The 17,499-nt window shown below is 44.4% G+C and overlaps 1 protein-coding gene across 1 annotated transcript in view; it reads left to right on the top strand.

Annotated features, from left to right (window-relative positions):
- Positions 1-1,060: 1,060 nt before the first annotated feature.
- The window catches only part of LOC309557162 (uncharacterized protein), a 46,518-nt gene continuing 30,079 nt past the window's right edge, over positions 1,061-17,499 (top strand). The window contains exon 1 of the mRNA XM_082259819.1: positions 1,061-1,280. The gene's annotated coding sequence lies outside the window, so the exon portion shown is untranslated. The remainder of the gene's footprint in view (positions 1,281-17,499) is intronic.

Raw genomic sequence — 17,499 nt, 5'->3', positions numbered from 1 at the left:
TGTGTGTTGAGTTATTTTGAGGGGACAGTAAATTTACACTGTTATACAAGCTGTACACTCACTACTTTACATTGTAGCAAAGTGTCATTTCTTCAGTGTTGTCTCATGATAAGATATAAAAATATATATATATATATATATATATATATATATATATATATATATAAAATATAAAAATTATTAAATATTTACAAAATGTGAGGGGGTGTACTGACTTAGACATTAATGGGTGTGCGGCGTCTGGTCTGAGCACTGACAGGCTGACCCCCCACCCCTTCAACCCCTGCAGCAATGCTGGCAGCACTCATACCTCTATTTCCCAAAGACAATCTCTGGATATGATGCTGAGCACGGGACTCAACTTGTTTGGTCGACCATGGTGAGGCCTGTTCTGAGTGGAACCTGTCCTGTTAAAGTGCTGTATGGTCTTGGCCACCGTGCTGCAGCTCAGTTCCAGGGTCTTGGCAATCTTCTTATAGCCTAGGCCATCTTTATGTAGAGCAACAATTCTTTTTTTCCGATCCTCAGAGAGTTCTTTGCCATGAGGTGCCATAATGAACTTCCAGTGACCGGTATGAGAGAGTGAGAGCGATAACACCAAATTTACCACACCTGCCCCCCCATTCACACCTGAGACCTTGTAACACTAATGAGTCACATGACACCGGGGAGGGAAAATGGCTAATTTGGCCTAATTTGGACATTTTCACTTAGGGGTGTACTCACTTTTGTTGCCAGCGGTTTAGACATTAATGGCTGTGTGTTGAGTTATTTTGAGGGGACAGTAAATTTACACTGTTATACAAGCTGTACACTCACTACTTTACATTGTAGCAAAGTGTCATTTCTTCAGTGTTGTTACATGAAAATATATAAAAATATATAGGTATATATAATATAAAATATAAAACATTTACAGAAATGTGAGGGGTGTACTTACTTTTGTGAGATACAGTAATAATAATATAAGAAGAAGGATCCTGCAAATCCCCGATCCTCCGCTCTCCATGTCTTGTTATTTCCTCCACATCCGGCCATCTGGCTGACCATTGTTCCTCGTGTCTTGTCTGCGCTCAGCGCGCTCCGGATCCATACGTTCTACGCATTGTCTGTCCTCATTCAATGACTTCTCTGACTTTCTGCCAAATAGAAGAACAATTCCCCCCGGAGAGGGAGGAGAGGGCTGTTTACATCTGGAAGACTGGGATGGAAGCTTCCATCGGGGCTCAGAGCGCTCACCATGCTGGCCAACTGCAGGCAGGACACGGCTCTCGTTCTCGGTAAGTTTTTATTGCTATTATTTTACTGAGAAAATAATCCCCCCGGTACGATCGCTTTCATATTTATCACGTCCTATCTCATCAAAGGACAGCAGTCTGCCAGTAACAAGGAGACGTCACATTTGGTTTTTCCGAATCTCCGCGTTACGTTGTTTTATTACCTGTTATTTCTGTCAGTAGATCTTTTGATTTTCCACTTCCTTTAGCAGGTGACAACGCTGATTGTTCTTCAGAAATAAATGACAGCAGCGTTGTCAGTCTTTGATGGGCAGGCAGTTTTTTTTCTTATATTTTTATTGAGATTTCAGATTAGAAATTCAGAAGAAAAATAAAATAAGAAAAAGTTTTAAATAAACTTCAAAGTAGTTGTAAACCCTTCAGTATACCCAGCGCCCAGTGCAGTAACTGGCCTCAGGGTTTACACAGAGACTAAACAAATCCTTCTACATAAGTTGTACCTGTTTATCTACAGTTTTCTCTTCTCTATAGCCCTTTAAAATCCAGAATTTACACAGCATTTCTGAGCTCCAGAAGGCAGGGGGGTCACACACTGCATAGAAGAGAGCAGGGAGCTTAGTGTAATCAGAGACCCCAGTGGAGGTCTCTACATAGTCTTATAGGGAAATATGCACAGCTCAGGCTGTCAGTCACCTTCTGGGTGCTGGGCAGGTGGTGGTGGTGGTGGTGGTGGTGGGGATCATCTTCAGGAATTTGTAGTGTTGGCATAACCTGTCAGAAGTGACTCATGCAGATAGTAGAGGAATGAGGAGGTAAGTAGAACCTTGGACAGTGGTATACTTGGACAGAGGGGGGGCTATGGACGTGGTATACTTGTATAGAGGGGTGGCTGTGGATGTGGTATACTTGGACAGAGGGGTGGCTGTGGACGTAGTATACTTGGACAGAGGGGTGGCTGTGGACATGGTATACTTGGACAGAGGGGTGGCTGTGGACGTGGTATACTTGGACAGAGGGGTGGCTGTGGATGTGGTATACTTGAACAGAGGGGAGGCTGTGGACGTGGTATACTTGGACAGAGGGGTGGCTGTGGACGTGGTATACTTGGATAGAGGGGTCGCTGTGGACGTAGTATACTTGGACAGAGGGGTGGCTGTGGACATGGTATACTTGGACAGAGGGGTGGCTGTGGACGTGGTATACTTGGACAGAAGGGTGGCTGTGGACGTGGTATACTTGGACAGAGGGGTGGCTGTGGACATGGTATACTTGGACAGAGGGGTGGCTGTGGACATGGTATACTTGGACATAGGGGTGGCTGTGGATGTGGTATACTTGGACAGAAGGGTGGCTGTGGACGTGGTATACTTGGACAGAGGGGTGGCTGTGGACGTGGTATACTTGGACAGAGGGGTGGCTGTGGACATGGTATACTTGGACATAGGGGTGGCTGTGGATGTGGTATACTTGGACAGAAGGGTGGCTGTGGACGTGGTATACTTGGACAGAGGGGTGGCTGTGGACATGGTATACTTGGACATAGGGGTGGCTGTGGATGTGGTATACTTGGACAGAAGGGTGGCTGTGGACGTGGTATACTTGGAAAGAGGGGTGGCTGTGGACGTGGTATACTTGGACAGAGGGGTCGCTGTGGACGTGGTATACTTGGACAGAGGAGTGGCTGTGGACGTGGTATACTTGGACAGAGGAGTGGCTGTGGACGTGGTATACTTGGACAGAGGGGTGGTTGGGGACGTGGTATACTTGGACAGAGGGGTGGTTGGGGATGTGGTATACTTGGATTTTGGGAAAGCGTGTCACACAGTTCCCCATACACGGCTAATGTGTAAGGTAAAGTCTACAGACTTGGAAAGATTGGTCTGTAATTGGATAGAAAATTGGCTAAAAGATAGAATTCAGAGAGTAGTGGTTAATGATTCTTCCTCTGAATGATCTAAGGTTATCAGTGGTGTACCCCAAGGTTCAGTGTTGGGACCCTTACTTTTTAATATCTTTATAATTGATGGGGGGTTGGGATTTCAGTCTTTGCAGGTGACACCAAGCTTTGCAGTGGAATAACTTCCTTACAGGATGTCTCCAACTTACAATCTGACCTCAATGCACTGTTTCATTGGGCAACTATGTGGCAAATGAGGTTTCATGTTGATAAATGTAAAGTTCTGTACTTGGGGGGTAAGAATATGCATGGATCATACATACTAGGGGGGGGAGAACTGGGGGAATCCATAGCAGAGAAGGATCTGGGGGGAATCCATAGTGGAGAAGGATCTGGGGGAGTCCATAGCGGAGAAGGATATGGGGGAATCCATAGCTGAGAAGGATCTGGGGGGAATACATAGTGGAGAAGGATCTGGGGGAATCTGTAGTGGAGAAGGATCTGGGGGAATCCATAGTGGAGAAGGATATGGGGGAATCCATAGTGGAGAAGAATCTGGGGGAATCCATAGCAGAGAAGAATCTGGGGGAATCCATAGTGGAGAAGGATCTGGGGGAATCCATAGTGGAGAAGGATCTGGGGGGAATACATAGCGGAGAAGGATCTGGGGGGAATACATAGTGGAGAAGGATCTGGGGGAATCTGTGGTGGAGAAGGATCTGGGGGAATCCATAGTGGAGAAGGATCTGGGGGGAATACATAGTGGAGAAGGATCTGGGGGAATCCATAGTGGAGAAGGATCTGGGGGAATCCATAGCGGAGAAGGATCTGGGGGAATCCATAGCGGAGAAGGATCTGGGGGGAATACATAGTGGAGAAGGATCTGGGGGGAATACATAGTGGAGAAGGATCTGGGGGAATCCATAGTGGAGAAGGATCTGGGGGAATCCATAGCGGAGAAGGATCTGGGGGAATCCGTAGTGGAGAAGGATCTGGGGGAATCCATAGCAGAGAAGGATCTGGGGGAATACATAGCGGAGAAGGATCTGGGGGAATCCATAGCTGAGAAGGATCTGGGGGAATCCATAGTGGAGAAGGATCTGGGGGAATTCATAGTGGAGAAGGATCTGGGGGAATCCATGGTGGAGAAGGATCTGGGGGAATCCATAGTGGAGAAGGATCTGGGGGAATCCATAGTGGAGAAGGATCTGGGGGAATCCATGGTGGAGAAGGATCTGGGGGAATCCATAGTGGAGAAGGATATGGGGGAATCCATAGTGGAGAAGGATCTGGGGGAATCCATGGTGGAGAAGGATCTGGGGGAATCCATAGTGGAGAAGGATCTGGGGGAATCCATAGTGGAGAAGGATATGGGGGAATCCATAGTGGAGAAGGATCTGGGTGTTCTGGTAGATCCTAAGCTTAATAATAACATGCAATGCCAAGCTGCCATTTCCAAAGCAATCAAAGTCCTTTCTTGTATAAGAGAGGAATGGACTCCAGAGAGAGAGACATCATCTGTACAAATAATTATAAGACCTCATCTGGAATACGCAGTTCAGTTTTGGACTTCAGTTCTTAAAAAAAGATTTGGGGGAACTGGAGAAAGGGACCATAACCCGAACCCTGGTGCCACATTGCACTCATCCAGGACCCAACCTTGGCATCCTGTACAATACATAAGGGGTCCGTATAGTGAACTTGGTGTTGAGTTGTTCACTTTAAGGTCATCACAGAGGACAAGGGGGCACTCTTTACGTCTGGAGGAAAAGAGAATTCATCTTCGTATACGGAAAGGTTTCTTCACTGTAAGAGCTGTGAAAATGTGGAATAGACTCCCTCCAGAGGAGGTTCTGGGCAGCTCAATAGATTGCTTTAAAAAAGTCCTGGATTCTTTCCTAGGTGTACATAATATAAGTGGGTACTGATATTTATAGGTAAAGTTAATCCAGGGAATATCTGATTGCCTCTCGGGGGATCAGGAAGGAATGTTTTTCCCCTGCTGTAGTAAGTTGGATCATGCTTAGCTGGGGTTTTTTCGCCTTCCTCTGGATCAACTGTGGGTATAGGATTGTGTATATGAGATTGTATGTGTTTTTTTTCTCTCTTATTATTGAACTAGATGGACTTGTGTCTCTTTTCAACCAGACTAACTATTTAATTATGAATGGGAAAGCAGACAGAAATCCTGCTGGTTACTTTGGATTGAGGCAAATACACACTATAGAGGGATACACTTTGTTCCATTTTGCATTTCAGAACTTTACAACTACTTTAAAGTTGTTCTTCACTCTGCCTTCTCCTCCCTCCCTCTCTCACAAATATATATATATATCCACACTATATTACCAAAAGTATTGGGACGCCTGCCATTACACACACATGAACTTTAATGGCATCCCAGTCTTAGTCCGTAGGGTTCAATATTGGGTTGGCCCACCCTTTGCAGCTATAACAGCTTCAACTCTTCTGGGAAGGCTGTCCACAAGGTTTAGGAGTGTGTCTATGGGAATGTTTCACCATTCTTCCAGAAGCGCATTTGTGAGGTCAGACACTGATGTTGGATGAGAAGGCCTTGCTCGCAGTCTCCGCTCTAATTCATCCCAAAGGTGTTCTATCAGGTTGAGGTCAGGACAGTCAAGTTCCTCCACCCCAAACTCATTCATTTGTGTCTTTATGGATCTTGCTTTGTGCACTGGTCCAAATCATTTGGTGGAGGGGGGGATTATGGTGGGGGTTGTTTTTCAGGGGTTGGGTTTGGCCCCTTAGTTCCAGTGAAGGGAACTCTTAAGGCATCTGCATACCAAGACATTTCAGACAATTTAATGCTCCCAACTTTGTGGGAGGAGTTTGGAGATGACCCCTTCCCGTTCCAACATGACTGCGCACCAGTGCACAAAGCAAGGTCCATAAAGACATGGATAAAGAGGAACTTGACTGTCCTGCACAGAATCCTGACCTCAACCCGATAGAACATCTTTGGGATGAATTAGAGAGGAGACTGCGATCCAGGCCTTCTCGTCCAACATCAGTGCCTGACCTCACAAAAAGCATGCTCCCAGCACAGAGACCGGGATCTTAGCAGCAGCCCCAGGTCCCATAATAATAATGATCATGGCCAAAATTTCCTGGTTCTTGGTCACCTGATCACTGTTATACCTGTAGCCTCTGATTGGCTATCGCAGTAATCAGTCACTATGAAGCCTGCCCCTATATTGCTGGAAGTCAGACCTGATCAGATGTTTGCATTCTCCTACTGCTTAAGTTGTTTTCCTAACATATGAGTGCACAAGTTGACAGCTATTTTCATAAAAGTGACAGGTATTTTTTTTTTATAAAAGTGACAGGTATTTTTTATAAAAGTGACAGGTATTTTTTATAAAAGTGACAGGTATTTTTAAACCCAGTAATTGTTATTTTAAATAGTGACAGTTATTTTCAGCTCCAATGAGATTTAAACATTACAGTCACATGGATAAAATAAAGATCCTTATCCTTAGGGCTTGTTTACACTCGTGGCGGCCCTTCCTACATCTCTAAAATATGATTCACAGAACTAGTGTCTAGATTTCCCCTCTGATCATGTTTTGGTGACATCCCAAAATTTTGGATTTTCTTTTTCTTTCACTCTCAGTGATAATTATTCTTAAATATGGCAAATAGAAAGGGGGAATCTTTCTAATGGGGACACAGACAGTGATTTAAAAAAAAAACTGACATGGGGTCTAATTCCTCTCCACTATATCTAAGACAAAAACAAACAAAAAAAAAGTTTTGTATTCAGTTATACTTTAATGTGGAAAAGGTTGCTGACCTCCGCTATAACCCTTCCCAGCTGCTTCCAAAATATAAAAAACTGTTTTCTCTTCACATATTTTTAATATTTTTTTTTAAATGGAAAAACAAACATTATTCCCAGAATTGTAAAAAGCCCCGGGAACTTCATACAAATGATATCTTGGACAAAAAGGAATTTATTTCTTGCGCTGCAGATCAGGACATTTCCCAGGGAAAAAAAAAAAGATTTGTTTTAACTCTTGGGCCTTTCTGAAAAACAAGACAATTAACCGTTGTTGGTGTCCTGAGAGGTATTGGGGAGAGGACTTGCCATATAAAATATACAGAAGCCATATTAAAAGTAATAAAATAATAAAAGTAATAAATAATAATAATATTAATAATCAAAAAAAAAAAAGGCATAGTGTGCTTGTCAAATGTTTTCCATTGATTTAGAATGGAAATTACCGCATTTGGCCAGTAGATGGCACTAAGTACCATAAGAAATATCTTCTATGCTTTGCGCCATCTAGTGGCCAAATTTGGTACTGCAATAGAGAAAAAGAATACCCAGAAATAAAGCTATTTCCTGTGCTGATCCAATATTTCCATTGATTTAGAATGGAAATTACTGCATTTGGCCACTAAGTATCATAAGAATTTTTTACTATGCTTTGTGCCATCTAGTGGCCAAATGTGTTACTGTAAAGGGGAAAATAATACCCTGAAATAAAGCTATTTCCTGTGCTGATCAAATGTCTTCCATTGATTTAGAAAGGAAATTACCGCATTTGACCAGTAGATGGCACTAAGTATCATGTGACATTTCTACTATGCTTAGCCCCATTTAGTGGCCAAATGTGGTACTGTAATAGGGGAAAAGAATACCTTGAAATAAAGCTATTTCCTGTGCTGATAAAATGTTTTCCATTGATTTAGAATGGAAATTACTGCATTTGGCCAGTAGATGGCATTAAGTATTATAAGAATTTTTTTTCTATGCTTTGCGCCATCTAGTGGCCAAATGTGGTACTGTAATAGAGAAAAAGAATACCCTGAAATAAAGCTATTTCCTGTGCTGATCAAATGTTTTTCATTGATTTAGAGAATGGAAATTGCCGCATTTGGCCAGTAGATGGCACTAAGTATTAAAATAAATTGCTGCTTTGCTTAGCGTCATCTAGTGGTCAAATGTGGTACTGTAATAGGGGAAAATAATACCCTGAAATAAAGCTATTTCCTGTGCTAATCAAATATTTTCCATTAATTAAGAATGAAAATTACCGCCTTTGGCCAGTAGATGGCACTAAGTATTAAAATAAATTTCTACTTTGCTTAGCGTCATCTAGTGGTCAAATGTGGTACTGTAAAGGGGAAAATACCCTGAACTAAAGCTATTTTCTGTGCTGATCAAATGTCTTCAATTGATTTAGAAAGGAAATTACCGCATTTGGCCAGTAGATGGCACTAAGTAAAATAAGAAATTTCTCCTATGCTTTGCGCCATCTAGTGGCCAAATGTGGTACTGTAATAGGGGAAAAAAATGCCCTAAAATAAAGCTCCCACAACACTTAACCCTTCCTGTACCTGAACACCTAACCACCTAAATAAACCCCTTAATATTTAACCCCACCCCCAGCACTTAACTTTTAACCCTTTTTTTTACCAGATGTCTTTGATGTCTTTTTTTCTAGACTAGATATAGGTATGCCTCAGTTAACTTGACAATAAGTAATAGTCACTTTATTAAGACCTGAATAATTACCCCCCAACACTGAAATGCCCACAGTCCATGTCACCACAATGGGAGTTATGGTTTTGGTTAGACCACATTAGGTGTGACCCCGGAGTACTCCTTTAGGAGCAGAGCTGAGATTGGACCGGGCCCTCAGAGAACTGGTATGGTCATCAGTAATAGACTGGGGGGGGGGGGGGTCAATTTAAATAACAACGGTCTACATACCATTGCTGTCTCCGGCTTCAGTATTTGTGGTCACTGACTCAGGACAAGCAGAGAAAATAAAGACAGAATTCCTTCATACTCACCCAGAAAGTGCCAAATCCAGAGGAACAAAGTCTCTAAATAAATATTCTTTCACCCAGAAAGCCCAGCTTTGGGCTATGGTTTTTATGTCTTAATATAATAAATGACTGCTATATTCACCTTTAATCCAGAGCTGTCCCCTGCAGTATGCCTGTATAGCCACAAGATGTCCTCAGTCTCCTGGGTTGAATGATGCCCGGTATCAGAGGTCACCTAATGACAGGAAGTGCCTGGACAAGGCAGGAACATGGCAGGATCGCCAGGGATTATTTGAATAAAAATAACTATTAGAATGCCATTGAGTTGTAATGAGATTTTAGAGAGTTGTTGTCCACAATCCTTAGCCCATCACTGTCCCCAACACATCGCTTAACCATCAAATGATGGCAGGGCGGTGCGGCTCTCGTTCAGGGAGGATGTCATATGACAGCGCCTCAGTACGGCCATTCTTGCACGCCCACGGGGGGCGCACAACGCAGTTATTGCGGCCACGCCTTTTTCCTAGGACATGGCGTGACCCCGATCTTGGTAAAAAGCCAATGACGTGGCTCTTTACCCATGTGATCGGCTGTGTCCAATCACAGCCGGTGACATGTAGATGAGGAAGTGCCGTTTATCAGCGCTCCTCGCCTCATGCTGGCAGAGTGTGTGGCGAGGACTGGAGAGCCGATCAGCGGCTCCTCCTCAGAGGGGGGTCCAGGACAAGTAATCAGGGCACTGATTACAGTAAAGCAAAAACAGTGCATATCAGTGACAACAAACAGTGCCCATCAGTGACACCAATCAATTCCCATCAGTGACACCAATCAATTCCCATCAGTGACACCAAACAGTGCCCATCAGTGACACCAATCAATTCCCATCAGTGACACCAAACAGTGCCCATCAGTGACACCAATCAATTCCCATCAGTGACCCCAAACAGTGCCCATCAGTGACACCAATCAATTCCCATCAGTGACACCAAACAGTGCCCATCAGTGACACCAAACAGTGCCCATCAGTGACACCAAACAATTCCCATCAGTGGCACCAAACAGTGCCCATCAGTGACACCAATCAATTCCCATCAGTGACACCAATCAGTGACCATCAGTGACACCAAACTGTGCCCATCAGTGACACCAATCAATTCCCGGGCAGGATGCCCGCAGGTAGAGCAGCACACCTGGTATGGATATGGAAGGTGGGAGGAGGGCACGCCCACCTGCATACTCAGATTAGAGGCCTGCTTTGTATTTTGGAGGACCTTTTGGAGGTTTTTTTTTTATTTTTTAAAGAAGCCGGCAGTAAAATGTCATTTGCTGGCAATTTAAAAACTTTTTTCCTTTGTAAATGTCAAAGCTTTAAGAAATCACAGCTCCTGCCCAAATTACATTTTAAAAAGATTTGTTTTTGCATTGGTACATATTCCCCAGGGCCAAGGGAGTAACTACAGGGTTTGCAGGGGTTGCAATTGCACCCGGGCCCCATGCTCCAGGCCTGTGTGGCTCCCCTGTACACCTGGATTGGAGGGGGGGGGGCAGCATGTAGAGAAATCACTGTCCTCCTTTTTCTCCCTGTAGCTGCAGGAGGAAAATGGAGGAGATTGGTTCCTCTGTATGCTGCCCCCGCCACTCCTCCTGTCCAGTTCACTTGTGTTCTGCTGTCTCTGGGCCCCTGTGTGCTCCCCTGGTCCCCCCCCCCCCCCCCACTGTGCTCCCCTGGTCCCCCTCTCCTGCCGGCTGCTGCAGGGGTTGTGTCACAATAGAGAACCAGGAAGGGGTCGGTAAATATGTAATTTACCAGCTCCTTCCCTTTCTGAATGGACAGAGTCATAGTCAGTCACATTGTAAAAAATAAAATAAAATGATAAAAAATAATGCAATTAAAATACCAAACAATAAAAACTACTGACACCAGTGGGTGAACTTCCAGGATCACAAAGGTCACACTTGCGACCGGGCCCTGACATACCACCACCGTGGGGAGGCCCCAAGTTGGCAGGAATGGGGCCCACTGCAGAACTTGTGAAAGGGTCCCATTGTGGGATCGTAATAAAGGGCCCCACAACGAGAGTAAAGGGCCCCAGGATCAGTGGGAAGAGCCCCAGGCTTGAAGGGAAGGGCCCCGGCCAGGGGTCCGGGGGGCCCTTCATGGTTTCTTGCACCGTGGACCTGAAGGTTCTAGTTACGCCTCTGCCCAGGGCAATGCCCCTCCCCCATGCCATTTTTAGCCCACAAAATAAGCGTTTTTGATGTGACAGATTTGGCTCCCATTGATTTCAATGGGAATTGTGTTTTTGGAGCTCACTGAACCCTGATAGAAGCGAACCCAGGGCAGCCCAACTTATCCCAATGCAGATGCTGAGTACTCGGTGTTGGTTTTCAGTAGACTTCCCTCTGAGAGACTAAAAACAAGCAAAAGATATCAGATGGGACTCCGGCCCGAATTTACCATTGTGTTGGGTAGAGCTGGAACAAATACACAAATAAATGATCATCAATGACAGGAAATGTCTTAAGCTGACCGTACCGTACATTTTACAATTTTATTGCATCTCCTATATTAGCACCAGAGCCGGGCTGAATGGATACACATAACGCATGGCTCGGGTACTCCTCTCATTATATTCGTTTTAGGAGATTGTAGGGATTGTTACATATACGATTCCTTAGAAACCTCGGATCTTTCATCCTAATCAGCAGTAGATCTTCCAGCTTGTAGACCGGTTTGGAGTTTATAAAGATCTTGGAATGGGAACAAAGTTTCCATTTCTCCTTCTTTGACTTTTTTTCCCAAATGTCTGCCAAAGCAGGAAAATCCTTCATCCGTAATGATAGGCGGCTGATCCTCAGGGGGGCCATTGCAGTTTACATTGAGGGAGGGGACAAGGACTGTTTTAAAACTGTAACATCTTTATTAAAATCACTGCTGTACATAATTTATTTCTGTGAATTTTGATCTCCTCAGAGATCTGTACGAGAAGAAATGCTGGTATAAAATATGTAAAATAGCCTATATGTTTTCTCTTTGTGGATGGAGTGTAGAAGGATTAAACCCATCCACCATATCCTCCTAGATGTCACCCATCCACCATATCCTCCTAGATGTCACCCATCCACCATATCCTCCTAGATATCCTTAATCCAACATGTTCTCCTAGATGTCATCCATCCACCATATCCTCCTTTATGTCCTTCATCCAAAATGTTCTCCTAGATGTCACCCATCCACCATATCCTCCTTTATGTCATCCATCCACCATATCCTCCTAGATGTCATCCATCCACCATATCCTCCTTCATGTCATCCATCCACCATATCCTCCTAGATGTCATCCATCCACCATATCCTCCTAGATGTCATCCATCCACCATATCCTCCTAGATGTCACCCATCCACCATATCCTCCTAGATATCCTTAATCCAACATGTTCTCCTAGATGTCATCCATCCACCATATCCTCCTAGATGTCATATGTCATCCATCCACTATATCCTCCTAGATGTCACCCATCCACCATATCCTCCTAGATGTCATCCATCCACCATATCCTCCTAGATATCCTTAATCCAACATGTTCTCCTAGATGTCATCCATCCACCATATCCTCCTTTATGTCCTTCATCCAAAATGTTCTCCTAGATGTCACCCATCCACCATATCCTCCTTTATGTCATCCATCCACCATATCCTCCTAGATGTCATCCATCCACCATATCCTCCTAGATGTCATCCATCCACCATATCCTCCTAGATATCCTTAATCCAACATGTTCTCCTAGATGTCATCCATCCACCATATCCTCCTTTATGTCCTTCATCCAAAATGTTCTCCTAGATGTCACCCATCCACCATATCCTCCTAGATGTCCTCCATCCACCATATCCTCCTTTATGTCATCCATCCACCATATCCTCCTAGATGTCCTCCATCCACCATATCCTCCTTCATGTCATCCATCCACCATATCCTCCTAGATGTCATCCATCCACCATATCCTCCTAGATGTCCTCCATCCACCATATCCTCCTTTATGTCCTTCATCCAAAATGTTCTCCTAGATGTCACCCATCCACCATATCCTCCTAGATGTCATCCATCCATCATATCCTCCTAGATGTCATCCATCCACCATATCCTCCTAGATGTCATCCATCCACCATATCCTCCTAGATGTCATCCATCCACCATATCCTCCTAGATGTCACCCATCCACCATATCCTCCTAGATGTCATCCATCCACCATATCCTCCTATATGTCACCCATCCACCATATCCTCCTAGATGTCATCCATCCACCATATCCTCCTAGATGTCATCCATCCACCATATCCTCCTAGATGTCATCCATCCACCATATCCTCCTAGAAGTCATCCATCCACCATATCCTCCTAGATGTCATCCATCCACCATATCCTCCTAGATGTCATCCATCCACCATATCCTCCTAGATGTCACCCATCCACCATATCCTCCTAGATGTCATCCAGCCACCATATCCTCCTTTATGTCCTTCATCCAAAATGTTCTCCTAGATGTCACCCATCCACCATATCCTCCTTTATGTCATCCATCCACCATATTCTCCTAGATATCCTCCATCCACCATATCCTCCTAGATGACACCAATCCACCATATCCTCCTAGATGTCATCCAGCCACCATATCCTCCTTTATGTCCTTCATCCAAAATGTTCTCCTAGATGTCACCCATCCACCATATCCTCCTAGATGTCACCCTTTCACCATATTCTCCTAGATGTCATCCATCCACCATATCCTCCTAGATGTCACCCATCCATCATATCCTCCTTTATGTCATCCACCCACCATATCCTCCTAGATATCCTCCATCCACCATATCCTCCTAGATGTCATCCATCCATCATATCCTCCTAGATGTCATCCATCCACCATATCCTCCTAGATATCATCCATCCACCATATCCTCCTAGATGTCATCCATCCACCATATCCTCCTAGATGTCCTCCATCCACCATATCCTCCTAGATGTCATCCAGCCACCATATCCTCCTTTATGTCCTTCATCCAAAATGTTCTCCTAGATGTCACCCATCCACCATATCCTCCTAGATGTCACCCATCCACCATATCCTCCTAGATGTCACCCATCCACCATATCCTCCTAGATGTCACCCATCTACCATATCCTCCTAGATGTCATCCATCCACCATATCCTCCTAGATGTCATCCATCCACCATATCCTCCTAGCTATCCTCCATCCAACATGTTCTCCTAGATGTCACCCATCCACCAAATCCTTCTAGATATCATCTATTCACCATGTCTTCCTATATGTCACCCATCCACCATATCGTCCTAGATGTCCTCCATTCAACATATCCTTCTAGATTTCACATATCCACCATATTCTTCTTTATGCCATCCATCCACCATATTCTCCTATATGTCATCCATCCACCATATCCTCCTATATGTCATCCAGTCACCATATCCTCCTAGCTGTCATCCATCCATCATATCCTCCTAGATGTCATCCATCCACCATGTCCTTCTAGATGTCACCCATCCACCATATCCTCCTATATGTCATCCAGTCACCATATCCTCCTAGATATCATCCATCCACCATATCCTGCTATATGTCATCCATCCATCATATCCTCCTATATGTCATCCATCCACCATATCCTCCTAGATGTCATCCATCCATCATATCCTCCTAGATATCACCCATCCACCATATCCTCCTAGATATCATCCATCCACCATATCCTGCTATATGTCATCCATCCATCATATCCTCCTATATGTCATCCATCCACCATATCCTCCTATATGTCATCCATCCACCATATCCTCCTATATGTCACCCTTTCACCATATCCTCCTATATGTCATCCAGTCACCATATCCTCCTAGATGTCATCCATCCACCATATCCTCCTAGATGTCACCCTTTCACCATATCCTCCTATATGTCATCCAGTCACCATATCCTCCTAGATGTCATCCATCCACCATATCCTCCTAGATGTCATCCATCCACCATATCCTCCTAGATGTCATCCATCCACCATATCCTCCTATATGTCATCCAGTCACCATATCCTCCTAGATGTCATCCATCCACCATATCCTCCTAGATGTCATCCAGTCACTATATCCTCCTAGATGTCATCCATCCACCATATCCTCCTTTATGTCATCCATCCACCATGTTCTTCTCCTTTTTTCATAACCCCCCTCTCCAGATACATTTTATTCAATATGGCCAATAAATTTGCATTTTCTCATCAATATTCTTTCCAACAGATGTGTATTTGCTTATTTGACTATTTGTAGCCCCTCTTTATGCCCATCCAGCTAATATTTAAGATCCTCCTGTAGCACCAGAGTTCAAAACTTGTGATCTTCCTCATAATTGACATTGTGAGTGAAAACGTTTCTGCACCATACCTGAGGATTTCAGATAGAGATTGTTTATAATACACTTTATGGCCAGAAGTATGGACACCCTTCCAAATTAAGGAGTTCAAATGTCTCCAAAGAAGGGTACTATTAATACTAAAATATACAAAGAATATAGACGACAGTGTGCTTCCAACCTTGTGGAAAGTTCCCAGAAATATATTTCACATTAGCCTTCCCCCTCCACTCTTCTAGGAAGACTTTCCACAAGATGTTGAAGGGTGTCTGTGGGAATTTGTGCCCATTTGTGGGGTCAGGTACTGATGTTGGGTGAGAGAACCTGGCTCAAGCGTTGGGCCTCACGTTGGGTTCCAGGAAAAAAGACCTGGCTCACGATTGGTTTTCCAATTCATCCTAAAGATGTTCAGTAGGGTTGAGGTCAGGGCTCTGTGTAGGACACTCGAGTTCCTTTACACCAAATGGGCCACAGCATATCTTTATGGAGCTGGCTTTGTACATTGGGGGGCACAATCATGCTAGAACAGAAAAGGCTCTTCACCAAACTGTTACCACAAGGTTGGAAGAGCACAATTGTTTTCAATGTCTTACTATGATGGAGTATTACCAGGACCCTTCACTGGAGACACCTGAACTCCATCACTTGGAGAGATGTCCACATTTGCTTGTCCATATAGTGTATTATATAATAGTGTAGTGGTATGCCCCTTTATCCAGATGTAGGTGCAAGTCCCTTTAACTCGATTCCCCACAATCCTCTGGGCTCCCAGCATCCCCTGAGTTCCAGGACACGCCCAGGGAGTATAAATGCCAGCTCCGCCCAGCTTCCTGTGCTCAGAGAGATCCTGCCTGATAGGACAGCAGTGACTGGGCAAGTGAGCTGTCCCCAGGTGCTGGGTCCTCATCTGATCAGTCTGGTGTGTGGGCCACCAGCAGTGAGCACAAGAGCACGCAGCATCTATCCAAGCCCCAGTCACTGGAGAGGACTCTTGTTACAATCCATGTGGAGAAGCTGTCCAAGCAGTGGGTTGGTCCTATCTACGGCCCCCAGAGCCTCCTGACCAAAGTCAGCATCAGCAGCTCCTGTGTGAAGTCTGTGCCAGCAGGAAATTCCCTCAGCTCACAGTCTGCTGAATGAACGATTAATCTCTTGGAACACGTGAGAATCTTCAGCTCTTTAGCCTATCAGTAAACTGAACTCAGAGCACTCTGCTGCCATCTAGTGGCCATTACTAGAACTGCAATAGAATTGTTTTCACATGTTTTATGAATGTTTTTCCGTTCCTCATATTGCTGTTTTGTACTGCAAACCCCTGTCCACATGATCTCCTGTGTAATCTACGTTCCACATTGTTAAGTAAAGTAGAAATTGCACATCAACACTGGTCTGATCATTTGGCTGATACCGTTACATAACAATGATATTTGGCCTTATAGTGTATGAATCCTCTGTAGATATGAAGATGCTGGTCTAGGTGATGGCACTGCGATGGTTCGGAGGTTATATGCTTGCTCTGCGTTATTATTAGTTACATGGAGGGAGGTCCCCATAGACAGCTGGTGGTGGCAATTTACCAAGTACTATTCACGCTGGACATAGACAATGCATGCCGTGATTAAACCCTGTGTCGCTGATCTGCAGATGTGGAGGAACAATGGGAAGGACATCTGTTATTCTGCAGGAAAATAATAGAATAAGGAGGGGTGTGATGGGGGGCATCGCACAGCATCTAAAATTGGATCTGACATTTTATACACAATCATTGACGCCAGGACAAAGCTAGGAACAGATACAATCTATTTACTGCTGAGAGCGCTACCTTCAAAGGTTACAGTTTCCACCCAAATATATTTAGGTTGTTGGTTGTAGATGGAAACTGGCTGGGGGCACCCCACTGGTTGCTTATGTCTCCAGCAGGCTGCAGTGGCGATACCTCCCTGCTATTATTCCCAGATCTGTTCAAGGCTACCTGGGAGTTTGGGTTACAGATCCTTCTCTTATATTCTCCATAATGTAAGTTTTATTACAAATGCAACAAGGATGGTGGGAACCCCTTATAATGGGCACAGCAGGTGTAAAAACCAGGTAACTCAGCACAGGGGAAATCAACACAGGGATGGTGAGAACCCCTACTTCCCA

The sequence above is a fragment of the Pelophylax lessonae genome (assembly GCF_965119305.1).
Source record: "Pelophylax lessonae genome assembly, chromosome: 5".
Classification (NCBI taxonomy): Eukaryota; Metazoa; Chordata; class Amphibia; order Anura; family Ranidae; genus Pelophylax; species Pelophylax lessonae.
The sequence above is the reverse complement of the archived record's forward strand: the minus strand, read 5'-3'. Positions and strand labels throughout refer to the sequence as shown.